Source organism: Tauraco erythrolophus, chromosome 28 (genome assembly GCF_009769465.1).
Source record: "Tauraco erythrolophus isolate bTauEry1 chromosome 28, bTauEry1.pri, whole genome shotgun sequence".
NCBI lineage: Eukaryota > Metazoa > Chordata > Aves > Musophagiformes > Musophagidae > Tauraco > Tauraco erythrolophus.
This window is the reverse complement of record NC_141492.1, coordinates 3667553-3694366: the sequence shown is the minus strand read 5'-3', so window position 1 is coordinate 3694366 and position 26814 is coordinate 3667553.

The following is a 26814-nucleotide window of genomic DNA, read 5'->3' as shown; positions in this document are numbered from 1 at the left end:
ACGAGGGGAAATCCACAAAGCCCTGGCTCGGCCTGAAAGCTGGCTGCTTGAGAAGGGGCTTGATTTTCATCTGGATTTGCAGATGCTCTGAGCAAGTTTTCGTAACTCATGAAGGAAACGCAGGGGGATTCAGCATCGAGATGGCTTCTGCCTCCCGTCTCTAGCAGCGCTTCATTAACTGACCTCGCAGAAGTTGCACGGCATCTTCAGTTCACAGATAAAACACATTTGCTACGTGGCTCACACGAGCGGATGGCATGTGGGGACGCAGTCAGTCGGGTAGACTGGCCACACGCAATTAGGCTTCAAACGCAGCTTGCACGCAGGCCAGCTGCAACGAGCTCATACACCGCTGTCGGTCCGTGCAGCCCCGCGCACACTTACAGCACTTACCTCGGTCCTCGGGGATGGCCACACTCCCGTTCCCTGCTGCTCTTCTCCTTCTGCTGCCTGCAGGCAGCACGTGTCCCTCTACACATACCCAGGTCACCTATGATGCTTGTGGAGGTGACCGCTGTGTCCGTCACACGCAAGTCTGAGCATGGACACTGGTGTAATACTGATCCCACATACCTGGTGATGTTTGCGGGGTCCCTGTGCTGGAAATTGCAGCTAGGATACACACATACATCTTGGGGAGGGGACAGTGCTTGGACCCAAGGACAGGAGTACCACATGCTGCTCTCCGTAGGGATAGCTGGGGAAAAGGATCCTATAAACAACCAGACCAGACAACGTGAGGGTTTGGGGACCCCCAAATTCTCTGTTTCTCTCTCCCTGCTCCTCTCCCTTGCTTGAAAAGGCCTTGCCTGCCCCTGCAGAAGACCTGTCTGCTCCATCTCCTTCCTTTTCATCAGGTTAATTGGCCGCTGCCTTACTGGGGGAAATCTCACCCTGGCTGTCAGCCCCGAGCTGCGCTTAGCGGGATCCAAAAGCTACCGGGAAGGCAGTGACGCGGGGAAGGGTTTTTAACCTGTCACAGAGGCAGCTGGGGAAGGGAGCGGGACTCGGCTGCCTCTAATTGCTCTTTGTGCAGAGGTGCCTTGTTTATTCGATTAATTTGGAGCCATCAAATGCCAGAGCTCAACAAGCAGCTGCTGAGTGGAGGGATTTTGCCTTTCCAGAAGGGTGGGGTATGCAAAGCCCTTCTTTCCTTTAAACAATCTCCATCTCTCGGTCTTTATAGGCATTAATGCTCGTTGTGCCCTTAGTGGGAACTGTGTTGAAATGCGGCTGTAAGGCTTTTTTCCCCTCAAAGTCACCCAGAAGGTTAGTGTCAGAGCAGGATGGAAAATGCTAGTTCAGACCCAGGAGTTAAATCCTTGAGGCTGTCCTATTTGGCCAAAGGAAACACTTATTTCCATTGATAAATGAACAGATATTTGCAAAGTAACATATATTCCCTCTTCCCCAAGGCTGCAAATCCCAGACCAAATTGTCTCCCTTGTTAGCAAGCAAGATCTCCTCCACTTCTGATGTCTACATGTCCCGCACCGGCCCCAGGAAACACGCAGCAACCACCACAGCCTGGAACAGGGAGAGGGACTTCTTCCTCCAAGACATAAACCCGTAAATCAGAGCAGAATGCATTTCCTCTGCCTGGATTTCACAGCTCTCTGTATGTTAATTTGGCCAGTTGCACTCTCCGCAGGCATCGTGCTGGGAGCCCCTTTCAGCAAGGTCTAGGATTTAGCTTTTTAGAGTGAAATAAAATAAAATAATACAAAAAAACTTGTTTCAGCTTGCCTGTTCACAATTAAATTTTCCCTGAGTGTGGGCAGCAGCCTTACGAGCCGTTTCTGTTTGATAGCTCGGGTTTTATTCACGTAGATAATGAGTTTGGCAGGAGGTTAATAAGTGTCAACTGAAAGATAATTTAAGAGTTGTAAAGATAAATTTGTTGTGCGCTTTTTTTTCTGTGTGTGTGGCTAATATCTCAGTGCCTGTACACTCACGCACACACACAGGGCACAGGCTGGTTTCTAAGTCCATAATCTATATGGTTTTCTTTATTCCTTGAGGTATGGCAAATATCTAAAAGTCCCAGGTAAAATCCTGCTGTGTGTAAATTCCCATCTGCCTTTTATATTTTCCCCTTTCCTTTGCAAAGCAATTAGATTAACACAAGGGGGAGAAGAGAAAAAAAGGAAAAGAGAAGGAATAGAGCTTTAGAAAAGTGGCTTTTCCTCCACAACACAATGCTTAAGTTGAGAATTTCCTTGCGGTCTGGACAGAGATGTGGCCCTTATGCAGAGTTTTGAGATAGAAAGGGAGTCTTTGAAAATCTTGGGATTTAGGCAGCTGTTTTTTCTTCTTCACTTTTTTTTTTTTTAACTTTTAAATGGGTTTTTCCTTAAAAATACCCTCAGTTCTGCCCCACTTCAACCCATGTCTCCAGCACAGACAGTGCTTGGCTGGAGCTTGGTGCAAACCAGAACTCAGGACTTTTGTGCTCAGGGACAACGGGAGTCAAAATCCCACGTGAGGACATGGCCCAGGACTCTTCCTACTCAAATACCCCAAAGAGCAGCATGAAGGTCTGGCATGTCCCTTCTAACCAGGCTCAGGCTACTTGGAAGTGATTTTCCCTTCTAACTGACACTTTCTGCCTGTCTGAAAGCTCTATTAGAGCTTGAGCCTCTGTGTTTTGAACATCAGGAACAACGCAATACTTAGCAAAAGAGATAACGCTCCTTGCACCGGACAGGTACGAAACATCCAGGACAAAATAAGCCATCAGTGCTCAAGAGGACTTCACCTGCCCCAGCGAAGGGCCTCTCCTGGCTCAGCAGGTGTTTTGGCAGCACCCCACGAGCAGCTAATCAGCCCCGAAACGCGACGCTGGCCCTCGCCTTCCTCCTCTGCCCCACTCCATCCCACCCTCTTCCTAAACCCTTTAAAGCAGAATGGTTTAAGAAGGATTCGGTGGTGGATGCTGTGCGGTGGGGGCGAGAGAGAGGACGGCAGGGCTTCATCACAGCTCTCAATGCAATATTGTTCCACGAAACAAACCCCCTCCCCCCCGAAGTTAAAGCTTATTTACATTTCAGATACGGGTAACAACCATAATCTATTTGATTAGGCGAGGCTTGAATTAAGTACCAAATTTATCTCTTTACATTGTCAAACTTAATAGTAGTTTAAAGATAAACCTCATTGAAACTCTGCCTTCCCTGCTGGGCTAATTAACACCCATTTAGGCTCTTAAACCTTTGATGGGTGTTTCTGTTCCAGTGCTTTGGTAATAGGGGAAGCTGCTTTAATAAATCAGAGAAAAATCTTGGCCGAGCAGCGCGAACCAAAAGGCTCTCTGTCCAGGTGTGATGGGTTTCCAATGTGGTAATGGAGATAAAAGCACTTTCTTGATTAAATACTGCCACCAGGTTGAACTCTGAATTTTCAGGGTCTGGTACTGCTACCACTGCTAATGAGTGCTGAGGGATTTCCTTTGGGGTCAGTCCTGTAAAATGGGCCAGATCGATGGAGAAGCTCGGCCACAGCATGCAAAACTCGATGGGTGGCTGCCTGTGCGTTTGGTGGCTTTGGATCTGCGTAAATGGATGTAGTCTACAGAAGATCATGAGGACTTGAGAATCTCCTCGATGGGGAGATATTCTGGTAAAGCAGTGCGTAAGGAACGGAAAGTGGGAATTTAACGTGCTGGTGCAAAGAAATCCCGAGTGAGCTGTGACTGCTGGAGTCATGTTGGGCTCTGCAATGGGATTAACCCTGATTTTGTCCTACCAGAATCAGGACTGGTGGATCCAACTGGGAGGTTTCAACCATGAGCTGCTCCCACATCCCTTTGATACTGCTCATGTTCTGTATTCGTTTTTTTGAGGAAACACCTAGTTACTCGTTTGAGTGGCTCAGGCTGGATTCCTTTTGAAACAGGGAAAAACTTGCTCCTGGCTCCTATACCCACATGTGAGCTTAACCCTGTGCAATTCCTGGTGCCCCAACCCTCCTAAAGCAGCAACTGCCTGAGAGCATCGGGGGGGCATTTGCCCTGGGCAGCAGCCACAACTGTCACAAATTGGAGACAGAGCCAGAGGAAGAGGGCAGGGAACTGTCTAAGACCCCAAATACCCCAAAACACTTTGGCAACTTCTGCTGCAACACCAAAGTTCCAGGGGGCTGAACCCCCCCTCTGCTGCCCATTGGCAGGTGATGGGGTCTGGGGTGGCTCCTCGCTGGTGCCCGGGGAGAGCAGCTCCCAGAGCCCCAGTCTGCTTTAAGGAGCAAGAGCAGGGCAAGGAGAGATGGTGCCACGTTTAATTAGCTCTCAGCAAACCCAGATTATTCTTAACATTAAACTAATCTTCAAAAAGGGAACCCTTTAAATGAAAAGAGAAAGTGCAAGGCTAGGAAACCATTAATTGATTCCTTATTCATTAACCTTTGCAAACCACTCAAAAGAGCTGAAAAACGACTTCCTTTGGAGCAAGGGCTTATGCAGGGGCTTGAAGGAACCTCTCATAACCTACAACGCACAGGGCAAGAGAAGAGAAGGTCCCAAACCGCTCCTTGTTTTGCTAATCAGAGAGCAATTCCTCACACCGAGTCCCTGCTGTAAACACCACCCATCTTGAACATGCTCCTCTGAAACCACCCTGGAGCCATGGCAGCTTCTCTGATATTTAGTTTGTAAACCTCAAGCTTCTCACACCCATCGCTGAGCCTAGCAGCTCAAGTCTCATGATAGCTATTTTTTGTTTTTCAATCCAGAGCTTCTGGAGTCAAGGGATTTGCATTAAAAGAAGTCCTCGCTAGACGAGATTGTGAAAAGCAGTTTGCAAAGGGCTTTTGGGTTTTAAAAAACCTCACCCGCCCACCCGGAGCCAAATGAGGCTGACAACAGTATCCTAAAATCCAGATAGAAAATCTCCAGTTTAGTCACTATAATGAATCAAATGGGGAAGGGAGATGAGCTGCCTGGGGAGCACTGGCACTGCGGGCACTGGGGCTGGGAGCATCATTCTGTGGTCACCCAGAGAGTCAGCGGGAAGACGGAGCCCATCCCGTCCACCCGCTGTCCCTGAGCATTGTCACGCGTGGCTGTGTGGGCTCTGGACAGGTCTCTGTCCTGCTTTCCTGTCCAGCCACCTTGTAGCTCCCAGTCCTGCAGCCCCTCACGCCCCTAAAGACAGAGGTCTGGCGTTGGCTTATTTTCCTTTGCGAAAGCTTTTCCCTGGGAGGCTGGCATACCCGCCGTGCCCACCATCCTCAGGAAGGCGGGCAAACAACAGCAGTTTCCATAGCCACTGGGGAGGAGAAGAAAGAAAAAGCCTGCCAGGTCAACGGCTGCCAAATCGCCTTTTGTCTGTGCCTAGCAGCGCTTGGATTTTCCCTGATCTGAAATGACACTTTTCTTCCTTTCTGGGCTCTTGTTTTCTGGGTATTTGATTCTTGTGGCAGGGCTTGGACAGAAACCAATGGCTAAAAGCTTCCTTCTATAAACTCTGGAATTAACAACCCTGTTTCCCTGACCTCATCGGCACGGTGGGGTGTAAAACTAGAAGTGTTTTCTCTCTTCACGCTGTTTAGGCAGAAGGGAACTAATCCCTCCATGGGGATGCCTGACCCAGCCTCTCTGGGAGAGCACAGACCAAACCTGGAGCTATGAGGTGAAGTTTGGATGTTCCCATCTGGGGAGACTATGGACTCACCTAATATGCCAAGAACGCTTTGGAGATGTGTCAGACCAACGAAAGGCTGCATCAACTGAATGGTTCCTATTTGCAGGAGGTTCTGGGTTTGCTACAGAAGGACTGGAGGAACCTGTGTCCCCCAGAGCCCCGGTCCGTGGGGTGAGCATCCACATCTCTGCAGCTGGAAGCATTAGAAGATTTGTGCACTCCATGAATGTGGGACATGCCATGCACGCTCACCAGCATATCTGTGTTGCACCGGCCTCTTGGCACGGGGATGAATTACAGCCTTAGCGTGTGTTCAGCAAAAACTTCATCTTCCCAAATATCTCCCCAGCAGAGACCAGGTGCTTGGAATGTCACAGATCCCAACCTTAAACAAACCTGCCACAAACCACCTTCTCCTCCTGAGCATCCCCTGTGTAGCACAAGGGCCATTTCCCCGTCGCTGCTCAGCGTCCTCCCTCCGCTCCCGGCTCCGTCCTCGCTCCCCTGGTTCCTCCTGCTTCGCTCAGCGTTTGAAGCTGGCTGCTCTGTAAAGCAGTCTCTAATGATACTCCATTGATCTCAATTATCCAGAGACAACTCTCGGTTATCCTGAGGCCGATTAAGCAGGTTGAAGATTAATCATAGCCTGCTAAGTGTCCCCTTCATCCCCCTCGCTGGTTCCTTACATCTTGATTTTGGTCTTTGAAAGAAACACACAAGACGCCGTGTGCTCCTGTAACGCGAATTGTAACGGTGCCTTTGCTGTATCTGCCTTCTCCCACCTCGTTATTAACCTGGACGTGCAAGACTCAACTGATATTTTTGTTGCTATTTCTTATTTCCATCCCTGAGAGCTGTGCACCCAGGGAAGCAGAAAAAAAAAAGTCTCCAAAGAGACCCTTTTCTCCAAATTCAGCAAATTTTTCTCTGTTGAAATGGAAACCCCTCATCAAAGAGCCCTGGGGCTCTTTCTCTTTCACCTGTGCTTCAAGGTTCGGATCTGGCTCATCCCAAAGTTGTGTGGTTGGTGGTGCCCAGGAGGAAACCTCAGTACTTGACTAAGGGCCTGAGATGCTTTGAGATGTTGCTGTAGGGAGAAGCTTGGAAGAGATGGGAGCTTTCTAGATGCCTGGAAAGCACAAAGTACCAGGATTTCCCTTCCATGCTGGGCAATCCCTGGCTCAGAACAACCCCAGGCTGCGTGCGGGCAGGCCAGGCTGAGGGCACAGCCCTGGCCATGGACCTGCAGCTTGGGGACATGCACGTCCCATCAGACAGGGCTGCTCGGGGACGAGCACAGGGCTGGGTGGCCTCTGTGTCTCCACCCCACCACCCTCCTGCAATGGTCCCAGGGGATGGCTGCACAAGGGGATTGCTTTCCCCTCTTCCTCTCAATTATTTTGGCTTTCTCCTAGAGTTTACAGCTTCTATCCCAAGGAAGAACGGGTGGAAGGAGGAAGGTTATGCCATGTCTGGCAATCAGGAATATTAAAGCAAAATACACTGAAAGAAAGGAGGAAAAAAATTTACCGGTAGCACACTGCCCTCCAAAAGCCTGCAATTTGTCTAATTGTTTTTTTTTTTTCTTCTTTAAGCTCTTGGCTCCAGTTTACCCAAAAGGAGGAAGAAGAAAAAAAAAAAAGGCAAAAGAAAAGCAGCGGGAGCAGCTGGCCCCGCACCGCTGCCCTGCTCGGGCTGGCGGCGAGGCGGTGCCATCGTCCCTGCGCTTCCCAGATTAAGCACAAGTGCTTTGTGCAGATAAATTGAAAACCCTCAGCCCTGGAATACAGACTCGTGTAGCGGCGCTGTCAGGTTAGAGAGGGAGAGAGGGAGCAGCTGCCTATGGAAAAAGAGATAAAAAGCCACGAGAGAGACTGGAGCGCCTTTATGGCTCGAGCTGTAAGCTGGCGACGGCTTTCAGATGGGAAAACGCAGAACTTCGAAACATATGTATTTATTTATATATTATACACCCACACATACAGCTCCATGTATAATAAATACAATGACATAGGCATGCACACAGATCTATGTATGTACACGTACACGAGTGCTGGGAGTATCCCACAGCCTCCCGACGGCGCCTGTCCGAGTGCCGGCCCGAGCAGCGCAGCACCGAGATCAGACCTCATGGATGCAGCAGCCACTGCACGGCCACGGCCATGGCTTCTCCTGCAAGCTCCCTGGCAGCAGGAGAAAAATCAGAGGAAGAGACTGGGCGCAGGGCGGGCTGGAACCAGTGCCTGGGATGAGCCGGATGGCAACAAGCCATGCGCGGGGGCAAGCACGCTCTGGTAGCCCCGGCTGGCCCAGCTGCCTGCAGCAGGGACACCCTGCTCCTCCATTGACTGCCATTTAATTAATTATCCTTTTCAATAAACTCCTTTACTTCCCTCCTTTCACATAGGGCAAGCGACGGTCCCTAAGCCCTCTTTAGCATCCCTCGGCAGAGCGGAGGTGAGGGTGGTGGGAACGGGGACAACAGGACCAGCTTCTGGGGGACAGTCACATCTGCTGGATGGGTTGGGAGGAAGGGAAGGAGGAGGACTGCTGGCTCGGTTTCTGCTTTGAGAATTGAATCACGACAGGGAAAGGCTAACAGCAGAAGTGAAATTATTTCCCATCTTCCCCAAGCCTGGCTCGCTCTCTCACCACCCCCTCCCCATTCTAGCCCATGATTTTTAAGTGAAACTGGCTTTTATCATTACTTGTTCAATCTAGTCAATCAAAATTTCAATTAATGGCAGGGAATTATCATTCCATTCAGCACAGAGAGAGGCTGGTTTGGGTTTTTTTTTTCCTCCTTAAAAAAAAACCAGTCACATTGCTGAATCAAGCACTGGGCAGCCTCTGCCAGCACCCCCATATCAGCCAAGCACCGATGCGGGGGGCTTTAACAGCAGGTTAAACCATCGCTGCTTTTTATAGGCAGAAAGCACCGACTCTGCTGATAATTTTTTTTTCCCCCTCTTTCCCTAATTTCCCTGCGTGGAATTTCTCTGTGCTTGCCCAGGAGGAAGGGCAGCAGCTCGCTCTGTGACGGTGAGGGAGGGGAGGATGGAGGGAGAAGGGGGCTTAGAAGAGAATCAATTTGTAATTACTGAAATAAACACAAGTCGGGGAGAAATGCAAATTCCTTATGTTGTGAATTACTTGACAGAAGAAGTGACAGCTTTTTATTAGGGTGATAACAGCAAGGAGTTTTAAAATAGAATAATCGGTGCAACAAAAGCAATTTTCATTCTGAATTTTCATTTTAAAAGCATGATCTCATTTTAATCAAGCGAGTCATCACAAAATGCTTTTAATTACCAAAAGTCAACAGCTATATTGTAATTTTAATGTCTGCTTTCAGGCCAATGATTAGATTTATATAAAATGTGTGTTTGGGGGGGGGTTGTCGCCCCATTCCTACTTCCTGTCATTTCCCCTTCAAGTGAGCACAAGATCTGAATTTACCATTCAAAAAAAAACCTAAAAGGCTTTTGGGAAAGTGCACTCACCTTGCCAACAAACACAGAACGGGCTTGAAGCAGAAGATATTTGTTAAAATCTGGGTTTGTTTATTTTCTTCCCCTATCTCCTTCTGTGTTATTTGAAGCAGCTGAGCTGCTAACACAAAGTTTGACTTTTTGTGCTTTTAAAGGCATTCTGGGATGCTGCCGTGAGCCGAGAGATTGGACCACTTCCCGCAGGCTCAGAGAAGGATCCTCATCCGCCATCTACCATCGTGCCAGTGAAAAGACTAATTTCAGGCTCAATTCCAGGCACAAACCCCACCTCTTTAGAAGAAGACCGGCTGAGGCTGCGTGCTTTGTGCTCAGAGCCCAGACTACACAGCCAGGTCCTCCCCGGCTCCGTGAGGGACTCCGACACCTACCCGAGATTCAAGAGTCATTTATACCGTGAAAATGGGTGTAAATCAGGAAGAGGAGAAGCTGGCCTGCTTTTTCTTCCCAGTGCAACCTGCTAAGGTACCTTCTTCCTCATATTTAAATATGGAAGGTTTAAGATTGAAGATGGTTCATTTGAACGAGCATGGCTGTAAAAAATAGAAGAGGGCCTGGCCAGCCCGCAGGGATGTCCTCAAAGTGGCTGTGCTCAGCGGGGCTCGCTCAGTGCCTGGGTGTCCTTGCTGTTCTTAAGGAGTTCAGCTGGCATCTCCTGAACCCACCGGAGAAATCTCTCCTCTGTTTAGATAACCCTGACCTGGCCTGCAGCAACATCTGTGTGGTGGGAATGGCTCCACACCCGCCAACAGGAGGAAGATGCACCATGGTGGCTGGTATATCCTACCCAGCTCCAGGCTTCCCTGCCCTGGAAAAAGCTGGGAGAAGGAGGGATGGGCCCAAGCTGCAGCTGGGGTATACGTGGCCATGGGATGTTGCTTTTCAGCGCACAGTGAGGAGGAAACTCAGCAGCTTTCAGCTGTTGGGAGCTCACCTGCCCCTGCTCAGTGAGAGCAAAGAGCGTGCTTGGTGAATTCATGCTTTTAACCTTCCCCTATCAAGTCCTACTCTAACGCCAGAGGGAAACGGTCTTGGATCCCTTAGGAGGAACCGTTCCCTCACCCCAAGATCCCACCAGAGGTGATCTTCCTGGTTCAGAAGATGACTTGCTCTTCATGAACAGCCCGGGGTCTGGAGACCATCCCCAGCTGTGCTACTGACTTCCCACATTTCCCATTAAAGTCCTTTCAAACTCCGAGTATACTGCACCAGTCCCAAAATAAGGAAAGCTACTCAGAATACTTGATTTTTAAAAAACTGTAAGACTTGGAGGCACTGGCTTCGGCATGTCCATGTGACAAGGCTCCTTCTCATCCTTTGGCTTTGTGTGTCTTTCCTCCCATGCTGCACACTTTGCTCCTTTCGTGCCGCTGTTCAGACCCAGCGCAGTGGGAAGGGATGAAAGACATTTGCAAAGACATTCTCAGAAGAAAATCTGCTTTCCCCCACCATTTAAAAAGTGATTCCTGTTGCTGTGCATTGTTTGCGTGCAGAGATTAAAAAAGCTTGGAAGCCCCAACCAGAAACAAGATGTTGCGTTTCTAAATTCTCCATGAAGGCGTGAACGAAGACACAATACGGAGGTAGTGCTGACATGCACAAATCAGCTCATTATATGGGAGAAAAACCAGCACCTTTCACCTCTGACAAGCTGGAAAAGAGAAAATCCCTGCCAGCTGACCTGACTGAAAGCCTCATGGGAGAGGTGTGAGCATGCTGGAAGCTAACTGGGAGAGCCTCCACCATCTCAGAGCAGCAGCAGGCAAGAAAACCCATCCTTTTGCAGTTGAATAAATAAAATATGCCAGCAAGAGATTCCTTCCCTGTCCTCCTTAATTCCTGTGGCCCCAAACTGAGCCAAAACCGTGCCTTCCCCTTGGCATCATGCTGCATACCTGAGCAGACCTGGCTTTTAGTGGAGCTATCAGGCCTGTGGCCATGCCATCCCTTTGGAAATTTGGGATAAGGGCCTTGATTAGGTTGGTTTGAAGCTGTATCTGCGATGCTCGCACCGTGGGGGCTTGGAAGGGATGAAGTTCAGGGCTGTTGTAATCAATCCTGCTCAGGATCCACCAGCCCTAACCACATGCATTGTTGAGGGCTTCCTTGGCCAACAGGTTGCTTTGGCACCTCATCTCCAAACCCCACCAATTAAAATTACTTGTGTTTTGAAACAGGTTCTCTGCCATATTTGAATGGCTGGTTTCTTTTCCCAGGCAGGATTGGCCCAGAAGAGATCCCCTTCTCCTCGTCCTGCCCCCGCCTGCGTTATTTGACTGAAAGCTAAGACCACCTTGATGTCTCTATCTATTTTTTAAAGAATTTAATAAAGATCCTCAAACATGGCAAGCATCAGACACGGAAACTGGCTGAGCCTTCAGAGGCCAGCGTTCTCCCTTCATTGATATCAGTAACAACCACGGAGCTTAATTGAACCACTTTGGAAGCTGCTTTTGGACAAATGCACAGCAGCAAGGGAAGGCCGGGCTCACCATCATGCCTGCCTCCTCCTGCAGCCTCACACCCCAAATCTGGTGGCTGTGGATCTGCAGGAGACTTGCACCTGGGGAAGGTGGGGAAAGTTTCTCGGCTCATGCGACACAGAAAGCCGGGTGAGATGCGAGTGAAATGGCTCCTTTGCAAATACTTGAGTCGTTTCCACCGTGAGAACCAGATTTGCTTGTCGTGGGGTGAACGCTGGAGGAGAAGCAGGGTGGGAGGTGGGTGCTGCTGCCTGCAGCGGTGTGCATATCCCTGCATGGACCTGTGTCTCTCCTACCTAGAGCTGTTCCAGCTCCATTACTCACTGCTTTCCCCATTTCATGCCCGGAATTTAAAAGATCTGTGTATTTATCTGGTGCTCCGTTCAAATTACCAACTGGGCTGTGCGCTCCACGGTCTCTCTGGGAACAGGAAAGATGCTGCACGGCTTTTTGATCGAAGCAATCTTTCTGTTGAGGTGTTTTTTTCTTTGCACAGTAGATTTTTTTTCTTTTTATATCTTTTTTTTCCTTTCTTATTTTTGCCAAAGAGCATCAACTTGAGGTGAAATATTTCCCAGTGCTGACAAAAGCTTTGATATTGTAATGCCAAATCCATCAAGCCAAAGCTTTTAACTCTGCATTGTTCTTTTTTAAAAATATTGGATTTGTGATGTTTGTCCTCCTTCCGCTGGCCCACGATTGATCCGCCTGTCCTATTTATCTCCTTCACCACACCGGGCCATGGCCTCGAGCCCACTGGAGACGTCGCATCGATTGCCCGGGATTTTGGATGAAGCCGTCCAGCTATTTTCCCTTCCCCTCTTCACCTCCGTTACCTGTTGTTTATCCTCTAACCAGGGCTGGGTGAGTATTTTTTTCTGAATTTGATGAACCAGAAAACACACATCCCAGATTTGTGAACCGGGGTCAAGTTTGGTTAAAAAATAATTTTAATATTTAAAAAGTTCTTTCATGAGTCAAAACTGTTCTGCAGCATTTCCAAACCCAAACGTTTCCAATTTGAGGACATGAAAAGTCTCATCTAGAAACTAATTTCATTCAGCTGGGAAGTGGCTTCTAAAGATGATGGAAATTCTTAACTTTTTCACACATGGAGAACAAACTGGTTTTTCTCCAGCTTACTAAAAAATAAACCTCAGGTCAGTTTTAAATGATGTTTCCCTCCACACTGGTGCAACCTGCTCATCAGTTAGGGAATATCAGCATCTGTTTCATGGCCCGACTCTGATTTGAAGGCTCAGCCTGTCCTTCCAGACCTGCCACCACCATCCTTCTCCCCAGGCATTAGTCTAAACCTCTCCCAGCACTGACTCTTCGGTGTTTCTAAATGAACTACTTATTTTCACTACTTTTCCCTTCCGTCAACAGAGAGAGACTCTCTTCTCCGGAAAGCAATTGCAAACACCGAAGCTAAACTTGCTGTGACAGATTAAAACAGGCTTTGTTTGGAGAAAGAAGGAAAAAACGCCGGCACGAAGGTGGTCACTGCAACGTTGGGCTCGAAGCGAATCCAACAAACCAGGCAGGGCGACAGCTCTGTAACTCCAAACGGACACTGGGGTTACAGGGAGACTGGTAACATCATGGATGTAAAGAGTCAGAGTAGAGGATTAAACTTTAATGAGGGCTTTTAGCGTTGAAGGTATTGAAAACACAGTGAGAACAAAAGGAAAGAGGTTCAAGGGTCCTTTCCCCCATTCACAAACACCCCCTGTCTCTCATCCAGGCGTTTACACCCCTCAGCTATTGAGGGTCGTTTGGAGATGAAGAATTACATGCTGGAAATGTTGTTTTCCAGCCTTAAGTCCCTGCACGTGCTTCGATGCTGCCACCGGGCAGATTTCCCCTTATGAGAGCGTTTTGCCCCCTCCCACTGGTACCAGATAATGCAGCCAGAGCCATTTGAGCACTTTAACTCGAGTTTTTGCCCTCCAACCCTCCTCCAGGATTTAATAAAAACCCCAACCCCCTGAAAACCAACAGGAAAAAAAAACATTCAATTGTTTTAAATGGGGGGAAACAGCAATAAAGTTCCCCCAAACCAGCAATCATGGATTACACAGGCTATAGGGATGAGCGACTCCAAACTCCAGTCTTAAACAAATCTGGTCCTTACAAAACGCTGCAAAACCTTCCCTTGAAAATGCTTTGAAGACAGGAAGCAAAGTATTCCCAACGCTGACCAAGGAACCTGTGATATAAATCTCCCTTAGCTCCTTTCTGCCTACTTTAAGACTTAATTAGTATTAAAGGCCCTAGGAAGTCTGAAGATTATTTATGGAGAACGTAGCAGTAGATATGGCCTAAGGAAAAAAAGCAGTAAGGCCAAACTACAGAGTCTGTCCAGGTGACTAAATCTACATTTTTACTGCTTCATTGCTTAAAGGAAAAATCTAGGTGCAAATATAGGTTTTTTATCCCCCTCTCCTGCCCAAATTGTCAAGGCATCGCAAAGGTTTTCAAGCCTGGAATTGAGACAAAGAAAAAAAGGTCAAAGTCCTCAAAACACTTTGGAGAACTCTTGCCCAAGATGTTTCATTTTTTACTCCAACAGGGTTTTTTTTTTTTTATTAACTTGCACAATCATTTGAAGCAAGAATTGATCTGCTAAAAGACACCGGGAAGCCGTTAGTCCAATATGGGAACAACCTTACAGGTGCTGTGGTGAGAGATGTTGGTCTCCCCAGCTCTGAAGGACCCTCTGTGATCTCTGCCTTGCTGGCATTAACTCAGAATTTCTTAGTAATCAACGAATAATAATAATTAACTCTCAGTAATTCTTCATACTAAGAATTTTCTTAGTAATTAACTCAGAATTTCTAGGAATTCTTAGTGATATAAAGTCACTGAATCCCAAACCTTTCCAGAGAAAAAGATGCGTGTGCGGCAGCTTCCTGTTCGTTTGTCCAAAGTAAAAGATGGAGACATGGATGACTATTTACAGAAACAAGAAAATAAACAAAAATATTCCTCTTTGGTCCCTGCTTGGCTAGAACCTGCCCATTCCCTTCCCATCTCCAAGGCTGCCCTGGGCTCAGCGCATCCCCAACAGTTGAGGCAGCTCATCATGGCTCAGGGCTGGACCATGTCCCCTCCCCATGGGCAGGATGCGGCCCTGGGCAGAGCCATCCCTCACTCTCAGCTCTGCAGCCAACATCATAGATTTTGCCTTCCGTGATCACTTCTAAAGTAGATGTCTGGGGTTTGCATTATAATTTTTGTTTGACCTTTAAAGAAAAGCTCTAATCGACAACCAATTTCTGTCTCATTTTGTGGCAGCTTGCTTTGCACTGTCAATCACAGGTCAAGCCGTTGCGGAGAAAATCAGGTGGGCAGCCTCCCCCCATGACAGCCTCAACAAAGAAAAGCCTATAATGACACCAGGAATTCCTCTAATCGCTCTTTTCCAGCTGCTGAAAACACTACAAAGGGTTTTCTTGGAGATGAAACTTTTCTAAGGATCCATAGACAATGTCTCATCGGGAGGCAGGAAAAAAACCTGCAGCAAGCTGCTGCTTCGGCACGGCGCTTCCCAACGTACCGTTAGTGATCAATTCTGCTTCGGGGTCCCCCAGATCACAGCCAGGATGGACCATGCGGATGGGACGGATACAACAACAGGATATGGTTGAATGTGGACGCTTCTGCCCAAGGGAAATGGTACGAAACGTGGGAAAAGAGGTGGAGCGGCACAGGTGGGAGAAGGCAGAGCTTTGAGGAATCCTGTTGGGATGCTCTGGGAGGTGGGAGAGAGGCAAAATCCCATTTTGATCCCCATTTTGGCTTGCAGAGCCACAGTCGTTGCTCAGGCATCTCCCCCAGCCCGAGCATGCTGGTGCATCACTCGCGTTCGGACGACACACCACCACCACGAAGCCTTCACCTATCCCGTGAAAAAGAAATTCCATCCATGGAAGGGACAGGCGTACACCAACAGCCCTCCTGCCGGGGGCTGGCTCAGCTCCGCACAGACACTGAGGCACTAAAAACGTGTCACCCCTCTGCTTTCGAGTCTTTCACCCCAAAATGCTGTTCAGTGTGCTTTGTCATAGACAAAAATGAACTTTGCTCCCCAACTCTGTTCCCTGAGAGCTGCTGGCAGCCGTATTTCACAATTAGTGAAATTAGCCAACTTTATGGTTGGCTCTAATTAGCTTCTTATCACCTCCAAAAAGAACAAGTGTGGGAGCCATGGGACCCCGTGTCCAGGGCAATGAGCAGAGGCTGTCGGAGAAACAGCCTCATCTGCTTCATAGTCACCGTCCTATGAAACTCTTCACTGCTCCGGAATTTAAGCACTGCTCTGGAAAGGGGTTGCTGTTCCAAAACATGAATGCAGCTCCCATTTGTGCTGAGGGAATTGGATGAGACAAGCCTGAACCCCAATGGCACCCAGTGATTGCGACAGCTCCTGCGTTAATGCCTTGGGCGAAATCAGGAGGGCTGCAGACTCGAGGTGGTCCATGGGAGGCCAAGGGAGATCCCATCACACACTGAACCATGGGATTTCTCTGCAGCAGCTGGTATTTTTGGGTAACAGCAGCTTCATGTCCCTTCACTGCAAGTATAGACTGGTGTTCCACTTGTAGTCACTCAATGAAGATTAACCACCATGAAAACAGTGTTGGTTTGGATCTGATAAAGCCTTGGAAAGGCTGAAACAGGCACCTAATCAGCTGGAGATTACAGGTATTAAGCAGGTGTTAGATCCTGCTGATCAGGGGGCTGAGCCCTCTGTGCTGGGCCACCCCGGTCCCTGCGTCACCGACTGCCATGGGATGATGCCCAGGGCTCAGCCACCAGCAGACTTCTCTGCTTACAATGTTGTACAGACAGCTGAAGACACGAGGTCTGCTCCACCCAAAACTCGGGCAACCGACAGCACAGGCATTTGTCACTCTTCCCCCCTCCGAAACCAGGAAGCTTAAACAATATGCATCATTTATGCACCTCGAGAAGCAGAGAAAATCAGAATTGAAAACAGACTGGTGCCTCTGTCTGCATGTGTCTGCATGAAATATTCAGCACAAACCCCAAGTCCTGCTGCGTGTCAGGGCTCGGGAGCGCTGCATCTCCTCGCTCTGCAATCAGAAACCATGACAGCTCACAAAAAAATAACAGCTGCACGATGTAACAGATACCATTTCAGGTCAACTGCTAGGATGAAGAGGTGTTTCGAAGCCTCTTCAATATTTAAACCAAGAATGAGACACATCAAGACCCAATCGCTGATGGCTTCTTGCCTTGCGCTGCCACAGTAACACCAGGAAATGGGATGACTTGCTGGGTTCGCTGGAGATGGTTGGGAAGGGTGAGGAAAGAATTGCTGTCTGTTGTAATTGCTCGATGTCCAAGTCTGCTGTGGCTGGGATCACAACTAGACGTGAACAAGGGGAAGATGTAAGCTGACTCCGGAGAAACCCAGGTGGCAAATGAGTCCTACCTGGGCGGACCAGATCCTGCTTTAGGAGCTGCTGGCAAAGTCTTGTCTCTCTGGGTGACGGTGAGTGAGATCTGGCCTTTCAAACGCAGAGATGACAAGTCAAATCCTTAAACCCTCCCTGGCTGCTAAGAAAGCTTTGAGGCTTCCCCTCGGTGCCTCGCCAGGGATCTGCTCTGGCACAAAACCATCATGGGCAGCTTTGCAAAATCTCCTGCTGCAACGCCACGGACTGGGATGGTCCCCATGGCAGTGCTCAGTGTGGGCCCCCTTCGAGGGTGGCAGTGATGGATGAGACATCAAGCACCGCCCCCCCCCCCCCAGGTTTTTCCACTATTGAGAGGGTGACTTAGCTGCTAACTCACCCCAGGAAAAAACAGGCTAATGCCTTCATATTTCTAGTTTCCAGCAGCATACGGACACTGCGATGGGTAGAAAAAAAATCACCTGTCGAATTCCAGCAAGCTGAAAAGGGATCAAACCTCTGCCCCCAGCGTAGCCTCCGCTATTTCCAGATCACGAAATACCTGGGAGCAGCGAGCAAGTGCGATGCATCCTCATGGCAAACTGGCACACGGTGCTGGGCAGCCCCTGCTACAATCACAGTTGCAATCTTTGCACTGGAATTGACAGCTGTCACGCATCCCCAGCCCACGAGCTGCTTCCCACCCCACCAGTGCTCCCAGTCGAAGCTAAGTGAGGGCCAGGTCTCCTCCACTGCAAAGAACAGGAGGTGGTTTCCCAAGAGCAACTGAGATCGGATTTTGGGTTGAAATTTGTCACTGTCTCCTCTTAATCCCCTTCTCATTAGCTCCATGTCCCCTCCCTGGGACTCCGAGCATGGTTTTTATTGCCCTTGTCTCCTCTCTCTGTTTGGAGTCCTTCGGAGCAGACAGGAGCACTAAAAATAAAATCACCTGTCAGGTTTCCCAGTTATTACAAACAAAATGTCCTTTACAAAAACGTAACAAGTAAACCTTCATATTGTGTGTGCTTATTCACATAAAATATTTAGAAAGCTCCTAATGTTTTTATGGCTGTAATTAATCTTGTGTCATGTTGGGGGAGAACAGAACATAAAAAATTACTCTGGCACCAGGCAGGAGCTCGGGCTTCCCAAGGCAAACCTACAGCCGGTCTGCGCTCCCAAGGGTTGAAGGGACCCACACGTGTGCTTTGGGGGGTCCCCATTCGACCAGGGCAGCCTGATGGGGACGCTGGGGGGCTGAGCCGTGTCTGTGTCACGCTGCCTCTGCTTCATGGATGCTCATGCCATTTCCAGCATCTTTATGCATCAAGCAAGGGGTGCCGCGGCGATTTACAGCTCAGCCTCACCCTGCCCGTGCTGCCAGTACAGCTCAGCTGGGACTCCGTGTGTTTCCCTCTGGAGAAGGCTGACCCAACAAGATACATGCTCTTTTTAATGTCTAAAATCATGGGGATTTTAAGAAAAAGCTCCCTGCACATTCACTGCGATCGTCTGGAGGACTCTGGCTACCACAGGAGTCTGAACACATACAAAGTGTCACCATCAGAGACTCCTGGCCCTGCTTATCTTGCCAATAACTTATTTGATGGGAACGTTCCCAGAAATATGATGCTTTAAAAATCAGGTCCAGCCCTTGCTACCTACAGCTTCTCACCAAAGACAAAATTTTGGCCAAGATGCAAGAGACAATGACTTCTTGCAGCTCCCTGTGCCGCAGACAGAGGATGACCAACCATGGGGGGAAAAAAAACAGACAGCTGCTGGCTGAGACACCGCTTGCTGCAGGAGGACAGCTCGGCCTTGGCCAAAACGGGTGCAGATCCGACACTTCTGGTGACTCAAACTGTTTTATTATAAAAGTGTGGGAGGGCCTGGCCAGTCACACAGGGTTTGGGTGTAGAGGAGTTTGCAACCGAAGCCTGAAATGAGAGATAGGTTGGCCACAGCGGAGTAAAGCATTTAAGCAGCGTAACAAAGAAGAATGTATTTGACATTTTAATCTGGATCCTTACACTTCTAAATTGCCCTTTGGAGAAGGAAGATAATGTGTGAAGTACAGGGCTGCTCTTGGGGACCCACTGGCCCGTGAAACATCGACATCCTGATGAAGCCAAGTACCACAGACCTCATACAGCTCCAGGATTTGGATCACCCAATGGAGACACCAGGCTGATGGAAGATCTATCCCAGGGATAGAGCTGAGCAGAGGTAGCTGGGCATCTTGGCCTTCCTCCTTGAGGGAACAGGATGTTTATCCAGGCTGAGAATTAAGAACCAACAAGATCTGTCTCCAGTGCTCATTCCTAAACCCCGGTGGGTTGGTGAGGCACTGTGGAAGAGGAGGGTGGTCCTGTTTCTGGCACATTGGTGAGGTGCCCTGCCAAGCACTGCTTTATGAGTTTGTATATACCATGAAACCATGCGGATTTATAGCCCTGTTTATTATTCAAAGCCATCTGGGCTTTCACCTTCCTCCTGCACGGAGCAAGACGGGTTCAGGTAACGGCACACATGTCCCCGATGCAAAGCTGCTACACACATCCAGAGGTAGATGGACAGCAAGAAAAATAGAAAGGCCGAAGGAAGAAGAGGTGATGCCTAACACAGCCCAGCACACGGCCGGGCTGCAACCGCAGGGGAAGGGACAGGATTCTGCACGGGTCACATCCAGCTCAGGAGTGGGGTTCAGCTGGACCCCCAAAGCCACCAGTTCCCTTCTGCAGCCACCTCCTCAGCTGCACGTATTTCTGCACAAGCTTTTTTTTTTTAAATTTAGTTGACTTTCAAAGTAGCTGAACTGCCAAAGCTGCCCGTTTTGCCTGCAGATGCTCCGCGTTGGCTGCCTCTAAACCCCTTTAAATAGCCACAGCTAAATCACAGCTCTGTCAGGCGATGCTCTATTTAACAGAAGCTGCCCGTCTCGCGCAGCAGCCACAGCCCAGGATTCTCCTCCCGAGTCCATTTTCTCAGTGAGTGGCAGCAATAAATAAAATCCAGCCAGTTGGTCCTTGAAACGCTACCACAGCCTCTCGCTTGATTACTTCTGCCAGGGATTTTGCCAACTGTGCTGCAACCTCCCGCAGATGCTGCCTCCCTCTGCCCGCCACCTCCCCGGGCTGGATGGGGGAAGAGGCAGTGATGGGATCACACGTGGGACAGTATCCGAGAGCAGGTGCCAGGCAGCAAAGGAGACATTTCCAGAAAGATGCATCCCCATCAAAGCCTCGTGCCCTTGAGCCGTGCGGCGCAAGCAAGGTCCTGCCTGGGAAAGCTCCTGGGTTGTTCCTCGCAGGAGCGAGGAATGTTCCCCCTGCCTTGGCCGGGCTCCAGGGTAGTTAATTGCGTTCCGCCTGCCCAACATTAATTAATTTGGTGTCGTGCAGAGACCACTGCGCTGGGTGCATCCGGGGGAAAAAAAAAAACAACAACCACCCAACAATCCACCACCTCCCACACCCAATAAATAAATAGGGGGAGGGAGCCAGGCTGGCAGTTGGCTCTGAGGCTCAGCAGCCTGGACATGGGGTCCCCTTCCCAGCTTGGCAGCTGCTTCAATCCCAGCAGGGACCATCTCGTTAGGATTCGGCCATCACCCTGCAGTGCTGGCCTCAGCTCTGTTAGCTCTGACACCCATTTGCTTTCACCTACGAGTGAACAGATCCAAGTCACACACAGAGGTCACCTCCCATTTGCTCCCTGCATCCGTTCCCAGGACAGAGGATGCTGGTGTCAGCCAGGAAAAAGTGCTTCAAAGACCAACTGATGGACAGAGAGTTGGGTACCAACCGGCCACCTTGGCAGCACCGAACTGGGCTTGCAAGAAGGTCCATAGGATTCAGCACAGCTGCAGAACTTGTATGGATCTGGGGGGGCTTCAGGAGCACCATGGGTGATTGTGTCACGTAAGGAGGTCCTCTCTATCAGCTCGTGCAATCACTGAGTGGGAAGGTGGGTACTGCAGGGGGCATTGCTGTGCTCCATCCACTGCCCCCAAATAAAAGTACATGCACAGGAGGGCTGGGGAGGTGAGAGAGGTCTCTGGAGGCTCACAGGACAAAACTGCAGGTGGAAAACTAGCCCCAGGTGTGTTTTTCTAACCAGGTGCCCTCAAGGAAGTCAAAGCTTCACTAAAGTCCAGGATAATCCCTACCCCCCTGCAAAGACCCTCACTGCAGTGATGTGTCCACCCCTGGCTGGGGACTTCTCCAAGCAGTGCTGGCGGAAGGAGCCTCATCCCATGCAGGCAGCAAAGCATCACCGGGGAGCGGGCCCCGAGCACGCACCCCCCTGCAAGGTGGTTTTTGGAAGGCAGAGCTGTGGCAGGAGAGCCCCTGCCCACACAAGGAGCAGATGCCAGTTATTTTAAACCCGACTGTTAACTCATTAAAGCAGCTGTCTGCCATCCCCTGAAGACAGACAGATTAGGATTCAACTCAACCAAGAGCACAACACAGACAAAAAAAATATGTGACCATGTGAATCGCTAACGAGCCTCCTCCCACCATGCTGGGCCTGGGGCTGCTGGGCCAGGGGCATGCTGGGGAAAGAGGTGAAAGGAGGCAAAGCAGCAGATTTGTTTCTCATTGTCAAGTTAGAGCTTAGTCCAGATGTTTTGCCAAACAAGCCAAAGTCATGAGCTGTGTCTAGGTTGGTTTTTTTGTTTGTTAAATTCTTGCAACAATGATTTTTCAGATTCAGGGCTGGGATCTCAATCCCCAGAGAAGCAGCAATGGGAAGAGCTGGGCATCCTCTCCTCCTGGCCCTGGGAGTTAATTCCCCTTCTGCAATTCCCTTCCAGATCTGGACAATTAGAGGGGAGAGAAAACTCTTAGCCACCTGCAGGGTGCAGGACCAGACCCAGCACCCACGGTCATGATGTGTAGCTGTGCCAGACACCCACACAGCAGACACACGGCACAGCAGACACTGTGTGCCCAATGTGCACCTCGTCCCCACGCGACGATGGGATGCTGGAGCCCACGGGCAGAGCCTTCAGGGCACACAGCAACATTTCAGCACCAGAAGAGCCTTCGAGTCCCTTTGCAAACTTCGGTGTAAGTGCCCAGTTCCCTGCGAGGGTCTCAGCCTCGATGCCCCATCCGCAAACGAAGGGAGCGGCACTGGGAAGCTCAGCCCAGCATCGCTTGGATGACTCAAGCCACCATTCCCTCACCAGCCAGAGGTAGCAGCACCGACCCAGCATCTTCCCATCGCTGGGAGCTCGTCTCGTTCAGGCTCAGTTAATAGTTAAAGGATCCAGGTGATTATTTCCAACCTCCTACAAGTGACAGCAGAAGCTTCGGAGCGATTTGTAACCTAACAGAGACATTAACCTTTTAAAGCATCTCCCGGCCTCCCTGGGGCTGTCGAGGGACTCTTGTGCAGGGTAACAAAGAGCCCTGGTTATTACTCAGGAATGAACCACAGGGATGAGCTTTACATAGAAGAGATCAATAAAAATATATCAACAGCCCACTCCGGGCATTGGGAAGAGGTGGAGGGGAGAGGGCTGGGACCGGCCAGGCCACGGCATCGCGGCGTTATTGAGGAGTAGGTGAAAAGATGCTGGTTTGGCTTTTAATGTCTCACTTTGCTTCACTGGTGGCAGGGCTGGGGTGGGGTGTGGGCAGGGGCTGCCAGCCCTGCAGGCTGCCCTGCTCCATCCCTTCCCCACGGCACGGCTGGGGGACCGAGCGCTCCCACAACAGCTCCGGCAGCGCGCGGACCGCAGCTGCATCCCACGCAGCCCTGCTCTCAGCGTGGGCGGTCAGAACTGTACTGCTCACACGTGCAGCGAGTCTGGCAGGTCTCAGTTTGCTCCCATGCACGCTGGTATCCCACAAACCCGGTGCTGACAGGCTTGACAAAAAGGAGGGAAAGAAGAGAGGAGGGAAAACAGTCCTGAATTTCTGCAGGGATCCTCCCAACACGCAGGGATTGATGCTCTCTGTATCGATGAGAGTCCCGCAAGCACAGAGCCTCGGGGAAAGGCTATTCTATTTCTGGCTGAGGTTTTCCCGTCGGGGAAATGTGTAGCACCGAATGCAACACATCCAGTCTGGAAAGCAGATGGTCCGTGGAGGTGAGTCCCGCTGTGGGCGTACAGCGAGTCTGACACCCCAGGGAGAAATCCCACAGTCAGGTGAGGTCCCCAAACTCCTGTGGCTGGGGGGACAAGACAACCTGCTCAAGAACACCCGGATGCACCCCAGCAAAGGCATGGAGCAACCAGGGTTAGGATGGTGCCACCAGCCCTTGGAGCAGCAGTGGGCGGTGGGTGCCTTTGCCCATACAGAATAAGACACATTTACTGGATGCATCCAGGGAGCATTAACAGTCTGTTGCTATCGCCAGTCCTCCTGCCAGCCCTGATCTGCCTTTCACTACATGGAGCATTGAAAAAACACCTTGAAGAGGCTCGGAGCTGACCTCACCTGGCTCGGGACACGTGGGAGAGGATCTGGCCCTTTCTGCCAGCAGCCGAGCTTCGAGTCCCGCCTGCTATCGGAGAGCAGATCGGGAGCAGGCGAATCAACGCACGAGGCACAGCGGCTCGTCCGCACCGATTTCACCGAGTGGGGTTATTATCTAAATCAGATTAGAGATGCGAAAAAGCCGGAGCAGCAGGTACAGCAAGCGGAGGAGGCCACCAGACCGAAGCGGGAACGTGACAACAGCAGGGGCTCGAACGTGAGGAGGAAGGTTTCTTCAAATCTCTTTGTAAAGCATCCGCCTCCAGCTGTGGCTGGATGTTGTTTTCCAAAGGGACACTTCCCTGCTAGCTCCATCGAGCTCTCCTGCGGAGCAGGAGCGGGGCTCGCAAGCAGATTTCCAGTGCTGCAGGCAAATCCCTTCCTTTGGGATCCACCATCGTGTGTTGGTGGTGGAGCATCCAGCAGCCTTCCTGGCTCCACAGCTGGCTCCCGCCAGAAACCCACCCCACATCTCTTACCCCCAGGGCTCTGCGCCAGCATGGCACAAACTGGGAGCAACTGGAAATCATTCCAGCCTCATCTCTTTGGCTTGGAGGGGAAATAATTATCTAAGCAGCAGGTTTCCTGCAGATGGATCCACAATACAGGCTTTGTCCTAGCCAGGATCAAGTGAGAAAGGAGGGATGGAGCTCAGGCTGCTCCGGTTTCTGCTCTGACAGTAGAGCAGGAGACCTGGGGGGAGCAGAGGAGGGAGCTCAGCTCTCCAAAGGTTTTGTCCTGACTGCATCAAACCCCAGCAGCAGCAAAACCAGGGGTGGTTTATTACTGGGCTTTGCTGTGTAGCAAGTGGTGTTTTTGCTTTCCAGGGAGGGGACAGAAAATGACACCGTGGGAAAGAGCCTCCTCTGAAATTTGACCCAAGAACAGCACGAATGTGGCATCTGCCTTTGGCCCTCAACCATCAGAGCAGCTCAAGGGAACGAGGCAGGTTCCCAGAACCTCTCACGGCTGCGATATTTGTTTCCTTCTGCAGCACACCAAACCCAAACCATTTAGAAGCCCATGTGACACAGCATCGTGTTAAAACATCCATGTTGGGCTCAGCCCCTCAGGGGGCTCTTCCCCCCCCACCTCGTGCCACCAAATCTAAAACACCTTCACAAAACAGACACCTTGGCTCCAGCAAACCACCACATCTGAGTTTCCCCATTGATGGAAAGGTCCCAACCAGCTGCAGAAGAGGGGAACAACAATTTGCAACACCTTCACAAGGAGAACATCATTTTCATTTCCATTTCTAGAGCACAGAAGCAAAGATCCCAAATTTTCTTCCACAAATCCTCCATCAGAGCAGCCCTTAACTAAACGAGGCTGTAAAGCACCTCATTAACAAGCCAGTTACCCCCTTCTCACTGGCACTATAGGCCACTCATACCAGTAACACCACCAAAATCAGCACAGCCCTGCAAGGGAACCTGCCTTTTGTACCAGCCATTACAATCCTTGAGCAACATTAATTTTCTTCAAATATCTGGGAAACATTAGAGGTAACAGCTGAAGTCTCCATTCCTGCCTGACCATTAAGGCAGAAAAACATCCAGTTAAAGTCTTAGACACCCAGCACCCACATGTTGCTGGAGCTCCTGCTCCTTATTTTGTACACTGAAAACCACTAAGTACAATTCAAAACAAGAAATATATTTTAAAACATGACACACCAGGGCTTCCTTACTGATAGATACTTAGCATACCTTGATCTGCTTTTCCTTACAAGCTCTCTCTCAACTATTATTTTTTTCCCCCAGTGATCATTGTAATTTCCAAACTCAAGCAAAGAACCAGCTCCTTCCTCACCTGCAGTCAGGAACCACTTCAGGAGGACTTCCTTCAGCTTCCACAGCAAACACCAACTCAACCAGCACCTACAAACTCCTCCCAGTCCTGGGGAAGTTATAGCCACTGAGCAGATGTTATTAATCAGCATCAATGACTCAGATGCACCATAGTGAAGCAACTTTGCTTCGTTGGAGACCTTTCTCCCCTGTCTCACCTGGTGTAGGAGGATGTCCCAGGGCATGAGCTTGCAGAAGAAGGGGGAAAATGACATAATCGTGAGTATTTCCCTCCAGATGTGAAGTTTGGTTTGTGGCAATGGCCAAGGGGAAGCACAGCTGTCTTGGAATGGAGCCACGTGCTTGTCACTGAGCTCCTCAGTGTCCTGACCACCATCCAAGACAGGCTGTTGTCATCCCTCCAATGCCCTCTCTCTTCAAGGGAATGACATCAGCCTTTTGGATCTTTTCTGAGTCTTTTTCCCCATTTTGCTCATCACCCTGGAAATTTTAAGAGAAGCTGCCGTTTCCAAATCATCACGTGGTAGGTCTCCCTGTGGTGGCACACATCATGCTGAGATGTGATGTGACTGGAGCCATAAAGTGCTTTTTTGTAGCTGTCACTGTGGATAAGAGCACATAGAGGAGAAAATTATGTATATTTTCTGTCCTCTTACACCCCACTACCCCCTCCAAGCTCCAACTGCACAGACCAGAGCTTTGACTTAATTACACCCTGCCAAGCAAAGAGTCTGGTTTAGAAATCAAGCACGAAGGGACGTGTTTTGGGACTCTGCCAGTGTTAAGAGAGGGAAGGGGGATAACCCAGCTTCACAGGAGGAGGAAAGGGTGAAGTGGTGGCCGTCAGTGCTCCTTTGGGCACATTACAGTCATGGAGAGCGGCCGAGGCCCGGGAGGCTTTTCAGAGACTCAACCTAATAATGAGTGTTTGGCTTCTGGTTGAACCTTCCAAGTCCTCTGTGTCCTCCCTGTTCCTGGGAGGTGCTTTGCTTTCCCCTGCTTGGACAGACCTGGCCCAGGGGACCAGCTTGGGCTTCAGCATCTCCTACAGACATCAGGGTCCTGAGTGGGGACTTCACACCACGTAAACTTCATTCTCCAGCTTGGAGGAACACGCACGGTGGATTGTGAAGCACCAGAACCGACCTCCAGGGTTTGCTCCGGCCATTGTCCCTTAATGAATACTGTATAAACATATGCATAAAATATATAAACATATATAATGTATTCGGGGAACAAATCTAACACCAGCTAAAACTTCCCATCTGGCAGTTTAGGTTACTCAACTCTTCATCATCATAGTGGGATGAGACCTTTGCTGCACCTCCATCAGCAGTACAGCATGTTGCTCCCTATCTGTGGGCATAGACGGGGCTCAGGATGTGTGGCTGAGCCCTTCAATGCCTTCCAGGAAAGGATGGAAGCCTCACAGTCACTGTGAAACCA